Consider the following 19,629-nt stretch of genomic DNA (forward strand, 5'->3'; position numbering starts at 1 on the left):
GTGGGCGACCTGCACTGTTCATCGTCCCTCCCACCCGTTTTATGCAGAAACGGGTCGTGCGACCCGGTTTTTGACCCGGTTCGATCTCCCTCAATACTCAACGAAACTCGACGTTCCTTATATGGATTTTGATCGTTTTTCAATTTTACAAAGGTTTCCGGTATTAGTTTTTGAAATCGGCGTTCGATTCGCACGTAAAATGAGGTCAAAATTTGGAAGAAATTTAAAAAATGTAATAGTTGTTCTATTGTTTCAAAAAAAAAAAAAAAGGGTATTTTTATGATGCAAATTACATACATGCCCCAGTTACTCTATTGTTTCAAAAAAAAAAAAATGGGTATTTTTGTCCAACTCAAAAGGTGCACCTTGCTAACTTAGACCTAACTAGGGTCTAAGTTAGAAAACCCCATATATATATATATATATATATATATATATATATATATATATGCGTGTGTGTGTGTGTGTTTAAGATGTTATAGGGGCATAATAAGGTTGGAAGTACTGCTAGTTCAACAACTCGGAGAGATTCTCTCTAGCAAAAAATAATTGTAAAATCTATACTAATTTTCAAATGATTATTAACATGCTTTGACTACTTTCTTATTCTCAAACTTTTTTGTCACGGTACTACAAAGAAGCAATCTTTACGCGTTAGCATCAAATGGGAAAATCTATGTGTTGATCTCCACTCACATTGATAAATTAACATTCCTAAAAAAATTTGAATGAAAGTTTAAGAAAAGTTTAAAATTGAAGTTATAAATAAAATTCCACAGGTTATACAATATATATTAATTTGAATTTCAATTATTTTTTTCCCATAGATTATAAAATATGTATCAATTTATGTTAGGTTTCCCATAGATTTCATCATTTGGAGGTACATAATTCTAATGAAAATGTGATGAACACAAAATATGGATAAATCTCATAGTCGAAATTCAATTTTTAATTCGTCAAGATGTATTTTTAATAATGGGGTGGGGAGTTCTCTCAGTTCCCCGTTCAATAAAATGGTCTATGTTCCTCGTTCAATAACATCGAGAGATTCTCTCTTATTCAAATCAAAGTAATATTTGTAATATACACATTGGTTCCTGTATAATCACATTGGTCCCTGTATGTACGTGCTTTTTTGGTTTTAGTCTCTGTATCATATTTTTTTTGTTTTAGTTCCTGTATGTGTAAATCTTGTTAATTTTCGTCCCTCCCGTTTGTGTTTGTAGCTAATTCGTAGCTAATTGGTAGCTAATTAGCTACCAGTTAGCTACAAATGCAGTCGTTTTTTAATAGGAGGGAGGAAAATAAACAAGATTTACACATACATGGACTAAAACCAAAAAAAATATAATACATGGACTAAAACCAAAAAAGCGCGTATATACAGGGACCAATGTGATAGTTAAGCCTAGATTTAAATGTTTTTATATATACACTACATCTCTTCCACAGAAATTGTCATTATAGGTAGTAATTTCACATAAATTATACACATCTCTTATCTCTTATATTATAAGCTTGTACACACAAGCAAACCCTAAACCTAATTTGTTTTCCCTCCACTTTTATCTTGCAATTTTTATTAAAAAATAATACAATTTTGTCTTGACTAGGATTCGAACCTATGGCCCTTCAGTGCAAAGCAATATTTTCAATCACTATGGCAAGTATACCAATTGTGATTAAAAGTATGTGCAATAATTGATAAGCACCATCGATTTTCATAGGAAAGATTTCATACAACAATTAAACACCATCAAATTACATTGCACAGTTTAAACAATTAAAAACCGATAATTAGAAATCTAGCAAATCATCAAATCATACATTTTCTCAGTGTTTTTTTTTTCGAAAAAATTTACAGTTTTTTATCCTAATTCAATATTTTTTACTAATTAACTAAACATGTTAACCATTTTTTTAGTGTATTTTTTTACAGGAAGAAAAAAATCATTGGACTTAAAAGATACTTTTTTTTTAACTAAACATGTTAAGAAAAATATACTTTTTTTATGTCTTCTGAACTTAAAAATTTGTTCATGTTGAGGAGTATGGTTGATCATATTATTGCAAATATATATATATATATATATATATATATATATATATATAAAGGTGATATTTATGCAAATAGTAGTTGACTCCATTTATATTATTAATTACGAAAAAAATCACTGATTCGTATTTGTTTCTTTTGCTAACAATGTATCCTAACCTTTCCGGATCAAAGAAGATTATTTTCTGAATGAGTTTTGGGTGTTGGCGATGGAGAAATTGAAGATGACAACGACGATGATTTAGAACTTGACATTCCATCAGATTTATTGATTCCAAATTCAGGCGATCCTCTTGCTTCTATCGTTGAAAGCACATATCCCCAACTTTTACAAAACATGAACGATATAACATGTTTGCAAAATAGAGCTATATTAGCTCCTAAAAATTCAATAGTCGACACAATAAATGATTATATGTTGGATTTAATTCCTGGTGAAGAAAAAACATATTTGAGTTATGATACTCCACTCGCACAGAATGTAGACGGTCAAACAGTGGATGATGTTCATACTCCCGAATTTTTTAACACGATTTCTACGTCGGGACTCCCAAATCACAAGTTGAGACTTAAAGTTGGAGTTCCTGTTATGCTATTAAGGAATTTGAATAAAAAAATTAGGATTATGCGATAGAACAAGACTTATTATTACAAGATTGAGAAAACGTGCTCTTGAAGGAAAAATTATTTCAGGAAGTAATATTGGTGATCAGGTTTTCATACCTAAATTTTCTCTGACACCATCTGACATAAGAATTCCTTTTAAATTTCAACGGAGACAATTTCCATTAATGATTTCTTTTGCGATGACTATTAATAAGAGCCAGGGACAATCTTTAAAGCATGTTGGGATATATCTTTCGTTGCCAGTGTTTTCACATGGTCAGCTGTATGTTACGATTTCAAGAGTTACTTCTAGAGAAGGATTAAAAATATTGATCATCGACGATGAAGGAGAAGATACGACTAAGACTTCGAATGTGGTCTATAAGGAAGTCTTCCGTAATATACCTTTCTTTGTATGAATATTTATCCAAAATTATTGTTGAACTATCGTTTAATATTACTCAAAAAATTTCATATACCTTATATTATTGCAATTATCATATCGTAATTTATAATTAAATATCTTACAGCTAATTAGACTCGTGCACTGCACGGGTCGATGTTCTAGTTGTATAAATAAATACATTAATTTCCTTATATTATTATTTTGTGATCAAAGAATTTTGCACCTTGCACTAGATGTCGTTCTTTATAGGATGGTTTCTAGCTAGAGTTTGCGGATGACGCTAATCATGAGAGTATTGAGTTTGTTGCAGTTTATTGTCAATGCAGTTAATTTGAAGTTAAGAGATCAAACTCGGGTTCTCAGTATTCTCACTTTTGTGAAGGTGGGCAATAACATGGTGCACCTTTTTAATTGGACACTGATGAATCCTCGTCACTACAAGTTATTCTAAGTCAAATGAAGGGATATTAGAGCTTTTTGGATGCTTTTTAGCTATAAAATAAGAGGAAAATACATAAGGACAGAGGTTACTTGGATTCAAAGCAAAATCTGAAGAATTTGTGGTGTTTCAAGCTGAACAACGTACGCGCGGCGTACGTAGTAGGAGGCCACGCACAGCGTAATTGAGGACGAGTTTTGGGTTTAAGAAGCTGGCTATCACGCGCGGCGTTAGGGGCAATCACACACGGCGTAATTAAGGACGAATTGATGGTTGAGAAGCTGGAAACCATTAGCGGCGGCATTGCAAATAAAAAAGGATTCAGTGAAGCTGTTGATAACCAAAAACCTTTATCTGTATTTTAAAAATTAGTTAAGAGAAAAGGACATGATTGTAATTTGGATTTAATCTTATCTTATAATTAAATTAAAAAACTGTTAAATTAAGCTACTAGATTTGATCTAGTGTTAAGGGGGTTTGGGTAGTATACTAGAAGTTCTGTATTCGATTCTCGACTTCGGAAAAAGTGGTTGCTGTTTTTTTCAATTCCGAAGCTAAACCTAGCATCTCTTGATAACACTCTATCACCTTAATTCATTCTTTTGCTGAGGGTCTGGCACTTATTACAGAGCGATTGTAAATTAAAAATAAAACTGTTAAATTCCTTTTTTTTTTCTCTCTTCCCACTGCAACACCTACACGCCTGCTTGGGTGTCATTATCCTCTTCGTGTGGAGCTGGTTTTTAAACACCAAAAATCCAATCTTAAAACTGAGCAATCTGACCATTTTTTAATTATTATTTTAAAAAATTAAATTAAGTGAACGGCCGTTTATTGGGCTCACAGAGCCAAAAGCACACCCAATATTGAGAATACAAACTCTATCAAAAAATAAATAAATTGAGAATACAAAAAAAAAATTCAAGAACAAGATCGTGGTATTAAAGAAAACAGAATAAGCTAACTGAAAAATTATAAGAAGGATTTATTTGGGAAAAATCCATGGCAACTAGCAAGCAAAATCGAACGGTGACACTAAGAAGAATAATGGGTTTTCCTTTAAGAAAGTGCACACCTGTCATTATGCTATTGCATCATGCTTTTAGTGACCAATTAAAAATTAAGGTGCATCATGCTAATTGAAGAACTCTTCTTCTCAATAAAATATCATCAGAGTGTATAAAATTTTAATTTATAGTTGATGACAGTCAATTAGAGCATTCACAATGGAGCACTCCATTTTTTTAGTACTTAAATGGTCCCACATGGACACATCATCAATTTATTATTTTTTTAATAATAGTACCTAATAGGTACTCAACCCCTCCAATGGAACATTTCTTAAAAAGTTCTAAAATGGGTCCCATCAATAACTTCACATCATTACAATATATTTAATTATCTATTTTATAATAAAAATTGATTGAATTAATGATAAAATTACAAAATTAGTATGGACTATTTTTTTTATAATTCGAAAAAATAATTAAAATTCGAAATTTAATTTAAAATAATATTGCCAAATTTTAAGAATTACATAATTAAAAAATAATTTAAAATAATTAATAAAATGGTAATTTTGAAAGGAGTAGAATCCTTCAATTTGGTTTTGATTTATATGATAGGAGTATTTATTTTTTTTCCAACGGTAAAAAGAAACAAACAATGACTACCAACGTCTATATATGGTTGACATTAAATTTTTATGCCAATTTAAAAGTTGTGATTTTTTTTATTTTTTGAATATATTAAATAAAGTGGGTCCCATAAAAAGAAGAGAGAGAGAGTTCTTATATTAGAATTGATACCTATTAAGTACTAAAATGTGTTGTGCTCCAATGGTAGTACCTAATAAGTACCATGAGTACCTAATAGGTACTACACCATTGGAGATGGTCTTATATGATGTTTTTAGTAGTAATTTAGGGTAGTTTTAATAGCAATTGAAGCCCAAAAGCAAGCAAATACCTGGAAAAATGAAGTTACTTGGCCCAGAAGCAAGAAAAGTGGAAAAAACATAAAAAAGGGCAAAAACGTAATAAATAACGCAAGTCATCGTATCTACGATGAGATCCAGCGTGACTCTATGAGAAGGCGGTTTAAATCGAAGAAATCTTTTCACGATGCCACGATGCCATACCAGCGTGGCACGATGAAGGCGGTCGAAGAAAAAGCAGAAAATCCTGATCAAATCTTCCATCGTACCACGATATGACCCATTGTGGCCACGATGAGGCAAAATTACACGCCATCGTGGCCACAATGGATACGATGGGTGCGCAGAAAAAGCCCAAATCCAGCTGAAAAACTATAAATAGAGTCATCCTCCTTCACTATTATTCATTCCAAAATATTCGGAGATATTGAGACCTGCTCAATACTCACTCTCGAGTTAGGAGAACTCTAAGGAGGAGGCAAGGAGGGTAAAGGAACTCCAAGACCAATAAAGTTATTTTCTTTTATTGTCTTTGTAATTTATTTTTCCTAGGTTAGGTCGAGTAGATGAACTCCCTTATGAAATGCTTGAGAAATGTAACCCTGGTTCGATAAAATTTATGCTCAATTGTTATTACGTTATATTCTATATTTGTCTTTGCTTTAATTATTCACTCTTAATATTGATCACATTAATTGAATGAACCTAGAGGGAAATTAGCTGATCCCATGACAACATAACTAATAGGCCAGACTAAAAAGACATTTCATCCTACAAACTAGCAGGACACCCGTACGTCCGCACGGGAGTCGCGGCGTTGCCGCTCCTCACTTGATAACATAAAATAGTAATTTATTGGGAAGTAGATTAAAAAAATAGAAAGATATAATATTTGGTAAAAAAAGAGAAAAAGAACAATGGTAAAACTATCACAAAAAAACCTTATGTCTCCGTATTAATATTTGAATATAAATGATAATGTAAAAATTATGGAAAAATAGAGTATCTTATTAATATATTAGTAAAAACATAGGCCTTGTAAAAACCACCAAAAATTAGGTCCATGTATTAAATATATGAATATAAATATATCCTTTTAAAATTATTAAAAAATAGGTAACCTTGTTAATATGTTAGTGAAAATATAAGTCTCACAAAAATCATCAAAATAATTAGGTCACCGTATTAAATATGAGTATAACCCGTAAAATTGTAAAACAAAATAAATAAAAGTATAAGCCCCGTAGAAATCACAAAAAAAAATTCATATTAATATATGAGTATTTTATAGGTTCCGTAGATGTTATAAAAGAACGGACAAACGTATTAATATGAGTAAAAAACATAGGTCCCGCATAAACCACACAAAAGATCAGGTTATCGTATATTAATATGTGAGTATAAATATAAGTTCACAAAAAATAGTTAAAAACTGAAAATTTTATTAATAAGAGTAAAAACATAGACCCTGCATACGTGTATGATATAAACTGTTGTTGTTTTGTTTGGCACACCTTGTGCTAATCAAGACTCATTATTAATAATAAAATTCATTTTAGTTTGTTAAAAAAAAAAAAAAAACAGGCACCGCAGAAATCACACAAAAGATTATATCCTTCTGTTAATGCATGAGTATAAATATATGTCAAGAATGAGCAAGCTTATTAATATATTAATAAAAAAATATATGTCTCGTAAAAATGAACAAAATAATTAGGTCCTTGTATTAATATTTGATCTAGTATAACCCGCAAAATTATAAAAAAATAAACAACTTTATTAATATATGATTAAAATTATAAGTCTCGTATAAATCACAAAAAAAAGGTTATCTTATCAATTCATGAGTATAAATATATATAGGTCCTACATAAATTATTAAAGAACATGAAATCTTATTAATAAGAGAAAAAACATATGTCACTTTTTGTTTTTTCATAGCCACCCCACAACAACAACATAGTAAACCCTACTTTTTCCTTTTTATTCTTGTTCATCTTCCAAAGAGGGGTGATTTTGAATTAATTTTGATCTGAAATCACCCCCTTTTGATTGTTTTATATATATTTTTATTTAAATAAGTGATTTTCACACATTCTTATGTTTCATTTGAGTTTTCTTTTGTTGTTCATGTCTGATGTTGTTTTAATCCCTTCTTAGTGCAGAGTTTTTTGTCTTGAGTTCGCTTCTTGGTATGATGTTCGGTTTAATTCCGTTGTAGTACGATATTTGTTTTGTTCAGATTTCAAGATTTCCTCCGATTCAGATTCAGTGCAGATTCACACGTACTGTAGTTACTTGAATAAATGAATATTGTTTGTTGTTAGTCTAAAAAAAAAGAGGAAAAACATAAGTCCCGTAGAATTCACACCAAAGATTATGTCCCCATATTAATATATGACTATAACTCGTAAAATTATAAAAAAAAAATAAACAACTTTACTAATATATGAGTACAAACATAAGACCCGTAGATATATCCAAAAAAATTAGGTTCCCGTATTAATATGAGTATAACCCGTAAAATTATTTAAAAAAATAGGCAACATAATATTTTAGTCCTTTTTTTTTCTCCAATAATTTTCTTCCGCACAGAAAAATCTCATAAGAACGAAAGTCATATATTTCTTGTTATATATTTCTTGTGTGATTTGTTTATGGTTTTGGTTCTCTGACTCTTTGTAAATTTTTGTAGTCTACCTCGATACATCTTGTGTTGGGGAGGTTGTCTATGTTAATATATCTCATTTTGGTTTGTTAAAAAAATATTAGTCCTTATATCAACAACAAAAAATCTTTCAAAAAAAAAACTTCTAAATAATGTCATTTATTTTTCAACTATTTTCAACTTTGTATTTAATTTTTACTGTTTTTTTTTAAAACTAAATGTATCATTCGCGCGCTACTCGAGAGAATAATCCTCTTGAGGTACCTGACAATTCTTATTGTTTTTATCTCACCATTTTTTTACGGGAGTTTTTCAGTTTTTCTCCCACCATATTCTTGTATTAAATTAATTAAATTTATTGAATTGAACTACAAATTGAAAATTAACTTAATTAAATATTGGATTGAAGTCCATAAATCATGTTGAGTGAATCTAAAATAACAAAACATAAACAATAAATGATAAAATTACACTAAAGAAAGGGTTGGACTCAAATAAAATATCATAAATAAAAGGAAACAACACCATATACATCTATATTGTAAAAAAAAAAAACTACATTTGTTGTCTTATTTGGTATAATGCACTTATTACATTGAAATAAAGAATTCCATTGAATCTCTCCTTTTATTTGTACATGAATTTTACTCTCTTATTATAAAAAAGAAAAGAAAAAAAACACTTCCCCTTTCTTCTTTTAACTCAACTCATATTGATTATATGTTGGTTTCAAAAATATAACAAATTAATTCATATGGCTTAGTGGTAAATGTAATAAGAAGTTTAACTAAAAGGTTAAAGGTTCGAATCCTACTAAGAAATATTTTAGCATTTTTCTACTAACTTTTTTTTAATAAAGACACAAAATAACCATGAATTGATTATGTGTCAAAAAATGAAAAGGGGTAAATTGGGAATTTCATATGTATGTTCTTTTCTTATATAGTAGATATGAGACCATTAAATTCAGTATCTGACGGTACGGGGGCATGATTAAAAATCGCACGTGTTAAATTCTGCAATGATCTTAAGAAATCGAGTTAGGGTAGAGAACTTGTTAAATTTTGAACTTCTAAAGGTTAGAACGCACTCTTTAGAGGCTGAACCCGTTAAAGGTAATGATACGAAATAACGAAGGCTAAACCCATCCATGCTTAATTGGTTCGACCTAAGTCAGATTGCAATAGAAATAAGTATAGTAATACTAGACTTATTTTAATAGAAATTAATCCGGTAGCTTATAACTGATAATGAGGTATAGTATAACGTCACTTATCAAGCAGGAGTAAGGGAGGGATTTGAAGCACTTAACCACCCCGTGCATCTACTCGCACACCCTTTTATTATCACTACTCTTTACTTTCTTGTCCTTTATTTAATTGTCATTTACTTTTATGCAAAACTCTCTCAAACAAACAAAGTGAATGCAAAGTACCTTTATTTTCTAAATTCCTAAGTGAAACATAGTAATTTTGGCACAATCCCTGTAGAGAACGATAACTTATCACTTTATTACTTGGTTGCGATTCTTTGCACTTGCAGAGCCACCATCAATAGTCCTCCACACTAGATCAAAATTTAGTACTACCAATTATACTTTAATTTACTACTACCATTAAGATGTATACTCAAAAAAGTCATATTTTTGTCATGATTTTTAGATTTTCCCTTCTCTATTATGAAAGCATAAAATAGAAATAATAAAATATAATGAAAAGTCAAGTAATTAATTGAATCAGCTAAAGAGACAAACATATCTGATACATACATCTAAGAAACATTAATTTAATAATAATAATTATTTTAAGAACGGTTTCATATTAACAAGCATGAATTTTTTTCACACTATATAAAGCTAACAAATGATTCCTTAGATTCATAAAACAAAAAATATGGTTAAAGTATATATCTTTATTTATGTTATGATTATCTTTTTTTCCATATTTATTTCTGCAACAAATTTAAATATCCGTAAGTAATTTTTATTTTGATACTGGTATTTCGATACAAAATTTAATATCATATCATATTTTTATATTAATTTATAGGGTTAACTAAGGTTTCTGTTCCTATATATAGATGTGTCAAATTTAATTTTTAGTTCCTATAAAAAATTTCAGCAAATTTTGAACTTAGGACCTCATGCATACATTACCAAAACCCCTCACCACCACCAGACCAAACCTAATGGTTTGTCAAGTCTATTACTAAATTTTTTTATTGTTTTCTGCATTCATGTTTAGTACATTATATAAACCTCTGACAAAATGAATTTATCGATCAATCTTTCATAATTATTAATGTGTTTTTATATTTATATTTAGAATAATATAAAAATCTTAAATATGAATTTCTAAGTTTTTGGCGCTTAAAAAAATTATTTTTAATTCATCTAATTTAAAAAATTCTAAATTATTGTGGGAGAGCTTTTTATATTATTATAAACATAAATACAAAAACTAATTCAAAAATATGAAAGTATACATTTGTTGACTTAAAAATAGGAATCAAAAGACATGAAAGAAAATATTTGAGAGATCAAAAGTTATTGAAATTTTTTATATCGACTAAAAATGAAATTTGATATATATGTATAAAGATTCCTAATAATTTTTACCTTTAAATTTTCTTATTCAAATTGTTTCACCCCCATTTTGATAACGTTCCTTAATTCTTATTAGCTTTGTGCAAAAAACATGAGGATTGTCGAGATCATGTGTGTCCTAAAGCTAGCGATATTCGAAGCTGTGCGTTATGGCTTGGAGCGCCTGAATTTTTAGAGCCCGAATATGGATCTTGTGTATGTCTCATGACGGCCACACTACACAAACTTAGTGACTTGTGAATGTATACATACTAGGAGATTCTGTTTCTCGTCTTCATCACTGAGACTATATATATATATATATATACACACAGAGCGCCAACCCCTTTAATATGATGAGGAGAAGGCCAGCCAGACCCAACCTCACTCTCTTTTTCTGGAACTCTATAAATATAAAATAATTATAAACTCAATTATATTTCAAATAAATACATGTCAATCTATTTTGACTCTTGTTTCCATTTTCAAATAAAAATATGTTTAGCTAGTTTTTCATGGCCTTAAGATTTTTTGGAGTATGGTTTCCCATAAAATTAAAATATACCATGATTGTGGGGTGGAAAGTGTTTCATATTTCTCATTTTTCATCACTGAGAGATTCTCTCACTCTCTCTCACTCTCTGTTACAAAACTCTATAGGTGAAAAAATATATAGTTGTCAATGTATCACAAAGAAATTATGGGGATCGCCACTCACATGGTTAAGTTAACAACTCTAAAAAGGTTTGAATGAACGTTTACGTAAATTTTAATATTGGAATTGCAAGAAAATAAAAAATTCCCATAGATTACAAAATTTAAAGTTATATTAATTTTACTATTATTACTAAATTAATTATATTGGAAAGACTATAAAAAGTTGACACATAAGCATTTTCTTGTGAGGATCAATGGGCGAACTTGTGATAATATAATTTTTTTGTTCTTGATTAGAAAGTGATCCATATTTTGTTTAGCTTGCATGTACTAATAAGGTTGATTTTTTTATAAAAAGAAAGTAAAAGAAAAAATATAATATAATATTAGAGTTTGTACAATATATATATATATATATATATATATATATATATATATATATATATATATATATATATATATATATATATATGAGTTTGCTAATTTAGACCCACCTAAAAACATGAAGGTCTAAATTAGCAAGATACACCTTTTCACTTTGGAAAAAAAAATCATTGACATTTAGTTATTTTACACTAGAAAATTGAGGGTTAGTTAGGTAAATTTTATTAAATATTGTGTACCCATTTACTAATTTAGACCTACTTAATTATAAATATATGCAACCTAAATAATCAATCTACGAAATCAAAAAAGACAATTTGATACAATCCAAACACAATTCAAACATAATAGCTTAAGTATGTGAAAATGATTCACCCTGAAACAACTCCCTCAAAATCACAGATTTTTCATTCCAGTTTTCTCCGTCAATTATGCTTCTTCTTCGTTTTGTTTGGACGAACTTGTTCACATCATTAACTATTTTAAGATAAAGGTTGCTTGGTTTTGCCTATTTTAAAAATTAAATATATAAATGCACAGTAACATTCAAATTACTTAAAATAAATAAGAAAAAAGTGACAATTACATATATATTAAGTTATGTACTACCCAAAAACGGGAGGTGTGGGATGGGTAACATCATACTCTAACATCATATAGTTCAAGTCATGACAAGAAGAAAAACTAATAAAGACATAGTTGGTAACATCATACTCAACATCCAATAAAAATTGTGTTACAAATTGTAGTAATCTCAGGTAAAACCAATAAAATTTTACAAGTATAGCATTCATATGCCTTAAACTGTATCAATCTGACATTGCATTTTAATTTGTAACTTTCTTTATACAAATAATTAAAAGGGAAGGAATAGGCACAAAAATATTTTTTGTTTCCCTTTGTTTTTGCTACTATATATTAGTGGAATTTTCTGTGCCAGGTATAAGCAAATGATGAGAACCATGACTCTATTTTCAGTTAATGTCCAAGTTCCTGTATCAAAAAAAAATCGATGGTTATTGTGTAAATTATATAATTGTTAAGTATGCAAATAATAGCACTACGAACAAATTAAAAAACAACGTTTTAAAAACCGAATCAAAGATGGAACTACTGAAAACTCGAGGTCAGGGTAAAATTGTCGTTGAACCAGATAAAAAATTTAAAAAAGCATATAATAAGTTGAACGACCGCAATTCCAGCCCATCCCCATAGAGAAATCACCACTTCTCATGCATACTCACCCCATTTCCATAGAATTTTTCACCTCTTTCAAATATTGACTTGATCGTTGGAGTGCTAATAAAATTCTTGCAGGTACCTTTACCGTCTATGCCTGAATTCAAAACCAGCATTTCATATATCTGCCTCGCCGTTGGAGATATATCTATTCTGCGCGTCCAGAGCATCATTCTTGGTATAATAGGATGAGTAAGAATGTAACAAAAAAAAAAAGGATGATGGGTAAGAAAACTTTTGTTTATAGTCAAGCCAATTGAAAAACATAGCTTTGAAGGAGACTTGAAAAGGATTAAACTTCCTTGAAGTGGTTGAGAGGTAAGAAATAAAGAAATGTTAAGTCTCTAACTTGGAAGGTATTCTGAACTTGTCCTAATCCTAATTCTTTTAATTTTATCTTAATTGTTTGAGGACAAACAATGGTTTAGGGATGGGTGGGTTTGATAGCACTAAAATGTGCAAAGTTTGTAGTAGCGTGTTTATCAAATAAATTATGGTTTTAATAAAGTTTAGGGTTAAATATGTTTTTGGTCCTTATAGTTTTTCAGAATTTTCGTTTTAGTCCCTGAAGTTTGTTTTCACAATTTTTAGTCCTGAAGTTTCATCAATCAATGTTTTTAGTCCCTACTTTTCATTCAACTCGTGTATACTTTCACATTTTTAAATGATTTTTTGTATTCATGTTTATAATATTATAAGAACATCTCCGATAAAAATTTAGAATATTTTAACATAAGATGAATTATTTATGAATTTTTATGTGCAAAAAACTAAAAAAATTCATATTTAATTCATCTTTTGTTAAAAAAAATCAACATTGACCGATGAAATTTCAGGGACTAAAAAGTGTCAAAACAAACTTCAGTAATATAAATACATATGTAAGAAACATTAATTTAATAATAATTATTATTTTAAGAATGATTTCATATTAGCAAGCATGAATTTTTTATTGCTGGTTTAGAAATAAAAATATAATGAAAGGTCAAGTAATTAATTGAATGAGCGAAAGTGACAAACATATTTTATAAATACATATGTAAGAAACATTAATTTAATAATAATTATTATTTTATGAATGATTTCATATTAGCAAGCATGAATTTTTTATTGCTGGTTTAGAAATAAAAATATAATGAAAGGTCAAGTAATTAATTTAATGAGCGAAAGAGACAAACATATTTTATACATACATATGTAAGAAACATTAATTTAATAATAATTATTATTTTAAGAATGATTTCATATTAGCAAGCATGAATTTTTATTGCTGGTTTAGAAATAAAAATATAATGAAAGGTCAAGTAATTATTTGAATGAGCGAAAGAGACAAACATATTTTATACATACATATGTAAGAAACATTAATTTAATAATAATAATGATTTTAAAAACGATTCCATATTAGCAAGCATGAATTTTTTATTGCTGGTTGAAATAAAAATATAATGAAAGGTCAAGTAATTAATTGAATGAGCGAAAGAGACAAACATATTTTATACATACATATGTAAGAAACATTAATTTAATAATTATTATTATTTTAAGAATGATTTCATATTAGCAAGCATGAATTTTTGATTGCTGGTTTAGAATTTAAAAATATAATGAAAGCTCAACTAATTAATTGAATGAGCGAAAGAGACAAACATATTTTATACATACATATGTAAGAAACATTAATTTAATAATAATTATTATTTTAAGAATGATTTCATATTAGCAAGCATGAATTTTTAATTGCTGGTTTAGAATTTAAAAATATAATGAAAGGTCAAGTAATTAATTGAATGAGCGAAAGAGACAAACATATTTTATCTATATATATAAATCCTAAATAGTTTTCCTACCATTAATCATAACCCTAATTGTATCAACCAATCATAGCCTTTAGTTAATTTTTTTTTTGTGGATAAATCAAGAGTTAGATAGTAAGTGGAATGTTTTAATTCATACCATAAATGCAATAAATCATTATAATGAATTACTAAAATGCTTGCCTCACTCAATGCAAAAAAATAATGCTTGCCTCACTACTTACATTTGAAATTGTTATGAAAGGTGAAACAATCACCTCTTTTAATATTTTTTTAGTGTCAAGTCTTTTCATTGACATTCCCACTATAATAAAAAACGGTTTTGTGAATATATATATATATATATATATATATATATATATATATATATATATATATATATATATATATATATATATATATATATATATATATATATATATATTGGCATGTGGAATTTCTATTTGGAAGGGTTATTAGTGTTGTAGAAGAATGATATGTTTCTAAAATTTTGTGATTTTATTGTATCTTTTTTTTTTTCATATTCAACGAGTGAGACTATATTGTTGATTTTGCAAGTATATATAAATTTTGATGTTCTTTATTCTATTTTAACACTTCATCACAATCATTGTATACTGACCCTTCTAAAGCCAACCCTCTTTCTCATCCTTATTTCTTCATTTCTTTCCCTTTTAATATTCAATATTTATTTTCTTCTTAGCATTCTTATTCTCTAATTTTTGATATTTCTGTAGTGAGACTTTGTATGATATTTACGAAACACTACAAATAAATTGTTTGAAATGCAAATATAAATATAATTCATATTGTTAATATTTTTAATTAAGTTTTATTGTTAATATTATTTTGATAACATCTATTGTTTCAATTATTAATTTACTATTTATACAAATAATTTTTTGACGCTTCATTATAAAACAACTCATAGCCCGTGCATCGCACGGGTAAATCGTCTAGTACATACATATGTAAGAAACATTAATTTAATAATAATTATTATTTTAAGAATGATTTCATATTAGCAAGCATGAATTTTTGATTGCTGGTTTAGAATTTAAAAATATAATGAAAGGTCAAGTAATTAATTGAATGAGCAAAAGCGACAAACATATTTTATACATACATATACATATGTAAGTAACATGAATTTAATAATTATTATCCATGAATTTTTTTTCACACTATAAAGCTAACAAATGATTCCTATTTCTATACTCAAAAAGAAATATGGCTAAAGTTTATATGGTTATTTATACTATGATTATAATTTTTTCCATATTGAATTATGTAACAAATAGCCGTAAGTAATTTTTATCATCGTTTTTAAATTCGGTGAACTCTGCCATCTCAAAATTTAGTTTGATACTTGTATTTCTATACAAAATTTAATATCATATCATATTTTTATATTAATTTATAGGGTTAAATAAATTTTTTATCCCTATAGACGTGTAAAATTTCATTTTTAGTTCTTATAAAATACTAGTATTTCAGCAAGTTTTGATCCTCAAATATCTTTAGTATGACTTTCAGTCCCTGCTTTTAAGTTAACTCATCTATATATATAAGCAAAAATTGATCAACAAAATGGATGTATTGGGTCCAAAATTTTAACCAAATACATTAAGTTTCTTTGACTCATTTTTGCTTATATTTTGAAATGGATGTAGTATATATATTCTGTTTACGATGGAGTCAGTGAGAATCGAACTTAGGACTTCATGCTTACTACTCAAACCCCTCACCACCAGTAGATCAAACCTAGTGGTTTGTCAACTCGTCTATATTACTTAAATTTTTTATTGTTTTATGCATTCATGTTTAGTACATTATATAAACCTCTCAGACAAAAGTTTTATTTCTCGATCGTTTTTTCATAATTTTTAATGAGTTTTTATATTTATATTTAGAATAATATAAAAATCTCTCCCTCAAAAATTTAGTTTTTCACAACACAATATGGATGAATTAGATATGAATTTCTAAGTTTTTGGCCTTTAAAAAAATTATATTTAATTCATCTGATTTAAAAAATTCTAAATTATTGTGGGAGAGCTTTTTATATCATTATAAACATAGATACAAAAACCATTTCAAAATATGAAAGTATACATGAGTTGACTAAGTAATAGGAGTCAAAAGATATGAAAGAAATTTTTTTTTTTTGACTAAAGGAAAGAAATTATTTGGGAAATCAAAACTGCTGAATTTTTTTATATAAACTAAAAATGAAATTTTAGAATATTTATACGGTTCAAAAACTTGTTTCACCCTAATCTTTATTAAAATAAATTTTAATTTAAAATGATTTTTGTTTAAATTTGATATATATGTATAAAGATTCCTAATAATTTTTAGGCTTAATTAGTAAAATGGTCCCTTAAAGACATTTTTGGTTTCATATTGGTCGTTAAAGGTTCGAATAGGTCCCTTAAAGACATCTCCGTTAATCAGTTTGGTCCCTAATAAAATGTCCGAATATGACTAAACTGATTAACGGATAAGTCTTTAAGAAACTTATTCAGACATTTTTTTTCTTTAAAGGACTTATTCAGACTTTTTTTTCTTTAAGGGACCAATGTGAAACCAAAAATGCTTTAAGGAACCATTTTACTAATTAAGCCTAATTTTTACCTTTAAATTTTCTTATTCAAATTGTTTCACCCCATTTTGATAACTTCCTTAATTCTTATTAGTTGACTGCAAAACTAATGGGGATTGTGAACAACATCATGTGTGTCCTAAAGCTGAAGATATTCCAATATGTGTGTTTGTGGTGTACTTATCAACAATGTTAGAGCCCGAGTTTGGGGTTTGTAAATGTTTCGGGGGATCCCCGCCGGCCACAAGGCACAAAAGCAGTGGTTTGTGAATGTATACATACTAGGGATTCCCGCCGGCCACAAGGGGAACGCATCAATCATTTGATTTGGTTGGCAACAACATGAAATATTTGGAAGCTTAGAAACAATATCATCTTTAATGGAGGCATTCCGAATAATTTTTCTCTTTTGGACGACATCAAAGCTATTTCATGGGCGTGAGTTTTTTTTTTTTTGATAAGCAAAGAATGAATTATAAGCAGTACAAGGGGTACCCAACCCTTACAATTCATGGGCGTGAGTTAATGGTAGGTATGGGTTTAAGTCTTGTATTTCTTTTTCTAGCTGGTGCATAGATCCATTGGTTTGTATCCAAAACATGTGATTTCTTGTTTTGCTTTGTAAGGGATTGAGTACCCGTTTTACTCCCTTATAGTAGTCTTTGCTTAACAAAAAAAAAACATACTAGGAGATTCTATCTCTTGTCTCCGTCTTCATCACTGAAACTATAATTGAACTCTACAAATATAAAATAATTATAAACTCAATTATATTTCAAATAAATACATGTCACTCTATTTCAAATCTTAAATTTTATGGAAACCATATTTAAATATATTTCAGCTAGTTTTGCATGGCCTTAAGATTTTTTGGAGTATGGTTTCCATAAAATTTAAATATGCCATGATTCTCAAATAAGTTACAGGGACATAGTTGGGTGGAAAGTACTTCTCTCTCTCTGTGCATTTTTATTTTAAAGGTTGTCTATGTCTTTTTTTATTTTATATTGTATTATTTAAAAGGTTGTCTATTTTTTATTTATTTTATCTTCATTAGATTATGAAGTTGTCTATGTTTGGTTGAACGGGGAATGACGAAGTTGTCTATCTTCATTAGATTATTTATTTTATCTTTATTTAAAAGGTTGTCTATGTTTGGTTTCCCATTGATTTCACCATCTGGAGGTTCGTACTTCTAATGAAAATGTGGTGAACACAACATATGGATAAATTGCACTGTCAAAATTCAAATTTTAATTAGTCAAAGTGTATTTTTAATAGTCAGGTGGGGAGTTCTCGCAGTTTCCCGTTCAACAAAGTGGTTTGTTCCTCGTTCAACAACACTGAGATTCTCTCTCATAACACCCTAAACCCCGTTGATTTTATGATAAAAAGTAGGTTGATTTATTTCAAAAGCGTCACATATGCTCAACTATGCTCAACTAAAACTAATTCTTAAACTTTAAAAAAATATCATGTAGTGGAATATCTAAACTTCAAAAAGTGTTCAAAGGAAATACAACTTTCAGAAAGAATAACAACTTCTCAATTTTTTACGAATTAAAATTAAACTGAAATTAAACTAAGACGATCCCCTGATGTTACAATATCATTGTGACTCAACATTAGAAGACTTTAACGCCAACTCCCAACTTACTTCGACTAATTATTAGCAACCTGAGAATTTATGATTGCCCATCATCAGACCACACATAAATTTCTTAAACGTGATGATGATGAGATGACGACGACGATGGTGGCTGTGACTATGCTCCTGCCGCCAGTGGCGGATTCAGGACCCCGAGTCAGTGGGTGTAAATTTTTATATATATTAATAATTATTAAATAAAATAATAAATATTAAAATATATATTAAATTTTTAAAATTTTAATAACCACATCAAATTTTAAGTCAAAAAAAAAATTAAGTAAATTTTAGTCATTATTACTTGAAAATTTAAATAGGAAAAATATAAATAGTAAACAATTATTTATCATAAGTATAGTTAGTATTTAGATACAAAATAAAAAAATATACATATATTTAAGCAACATAATAGAAAGTTATGGGTATAATACAAATATATGCAACTATATATCAAGTCGTTCACTTTGGTTTAATTGCAAAAGAACTTCATTGTTACTTGAGGGGCATTAGTTCAATCCTCCATGGGGATGCATTTTGGCTTTTAAAAACAATAAAAAGCCAAATTGACACATCATTCTGCA

At 28.4% G+C, this 19,629-nt stretch overlaps 2 long non-coding RNA genes and 1 pseudogene across 2 annotated transcripts; 2 read left to right on the top strand and 1 right to left on the bottom strand.

Moving 5' to 3' along the window:
- The first annotated feature begins 2,246 nt into the window (after window positions 1-2,246).
- On the top strand, window positions 2,247-3,063 carry LOC123911482 (annotated as a pseudogene).
- Window positions 3,064-12,435: 9,372 nt separating this feature from the next.
- LOC123911484 lies at window positions 12,436-13,681 on the bottom strand. Its single transcript, XR_006810543.1, has 2 exons — window positions 12,984-13,681; window positions 12,436-12,732 (listed from the first exon to the last, which is right to left on the bottom strand). It is a non-coding gene; the product is annotated as an uncharacterized LOC123911484 (long non-coding RNA).
- Window positions 13,682-15,924: 2,243 nt separating this feature from the next.
- LOC123911485 lies at window positions 15,925-17,817 on the top strand. Its single transcript, XR_006810544.1, has 2 exons — window positions 15,925-16,098; window positions 17,495-17,817. It is a non-coding gene; the product is annotated as an uncharacterized LOC123911485 (long non-coding RNA).
- Window positions 17,818-19,629: the final 1,812 nt, after the last annotated feature.

This window comes from Trifolium pratense, linkage group LG2 (assembly GCF_020283565.1).
Source record: "Trifolium pratense cultivar HEN17-A07 linkage group LG2, ARS_RC_1.1, whole genome shotgun sequence".
NCBI lineage: Eukaryota > Viridiplantae > Streptophyta > Magnoliopsida > Fabales > Fabaceae > Trifolium > Trifolium pratense.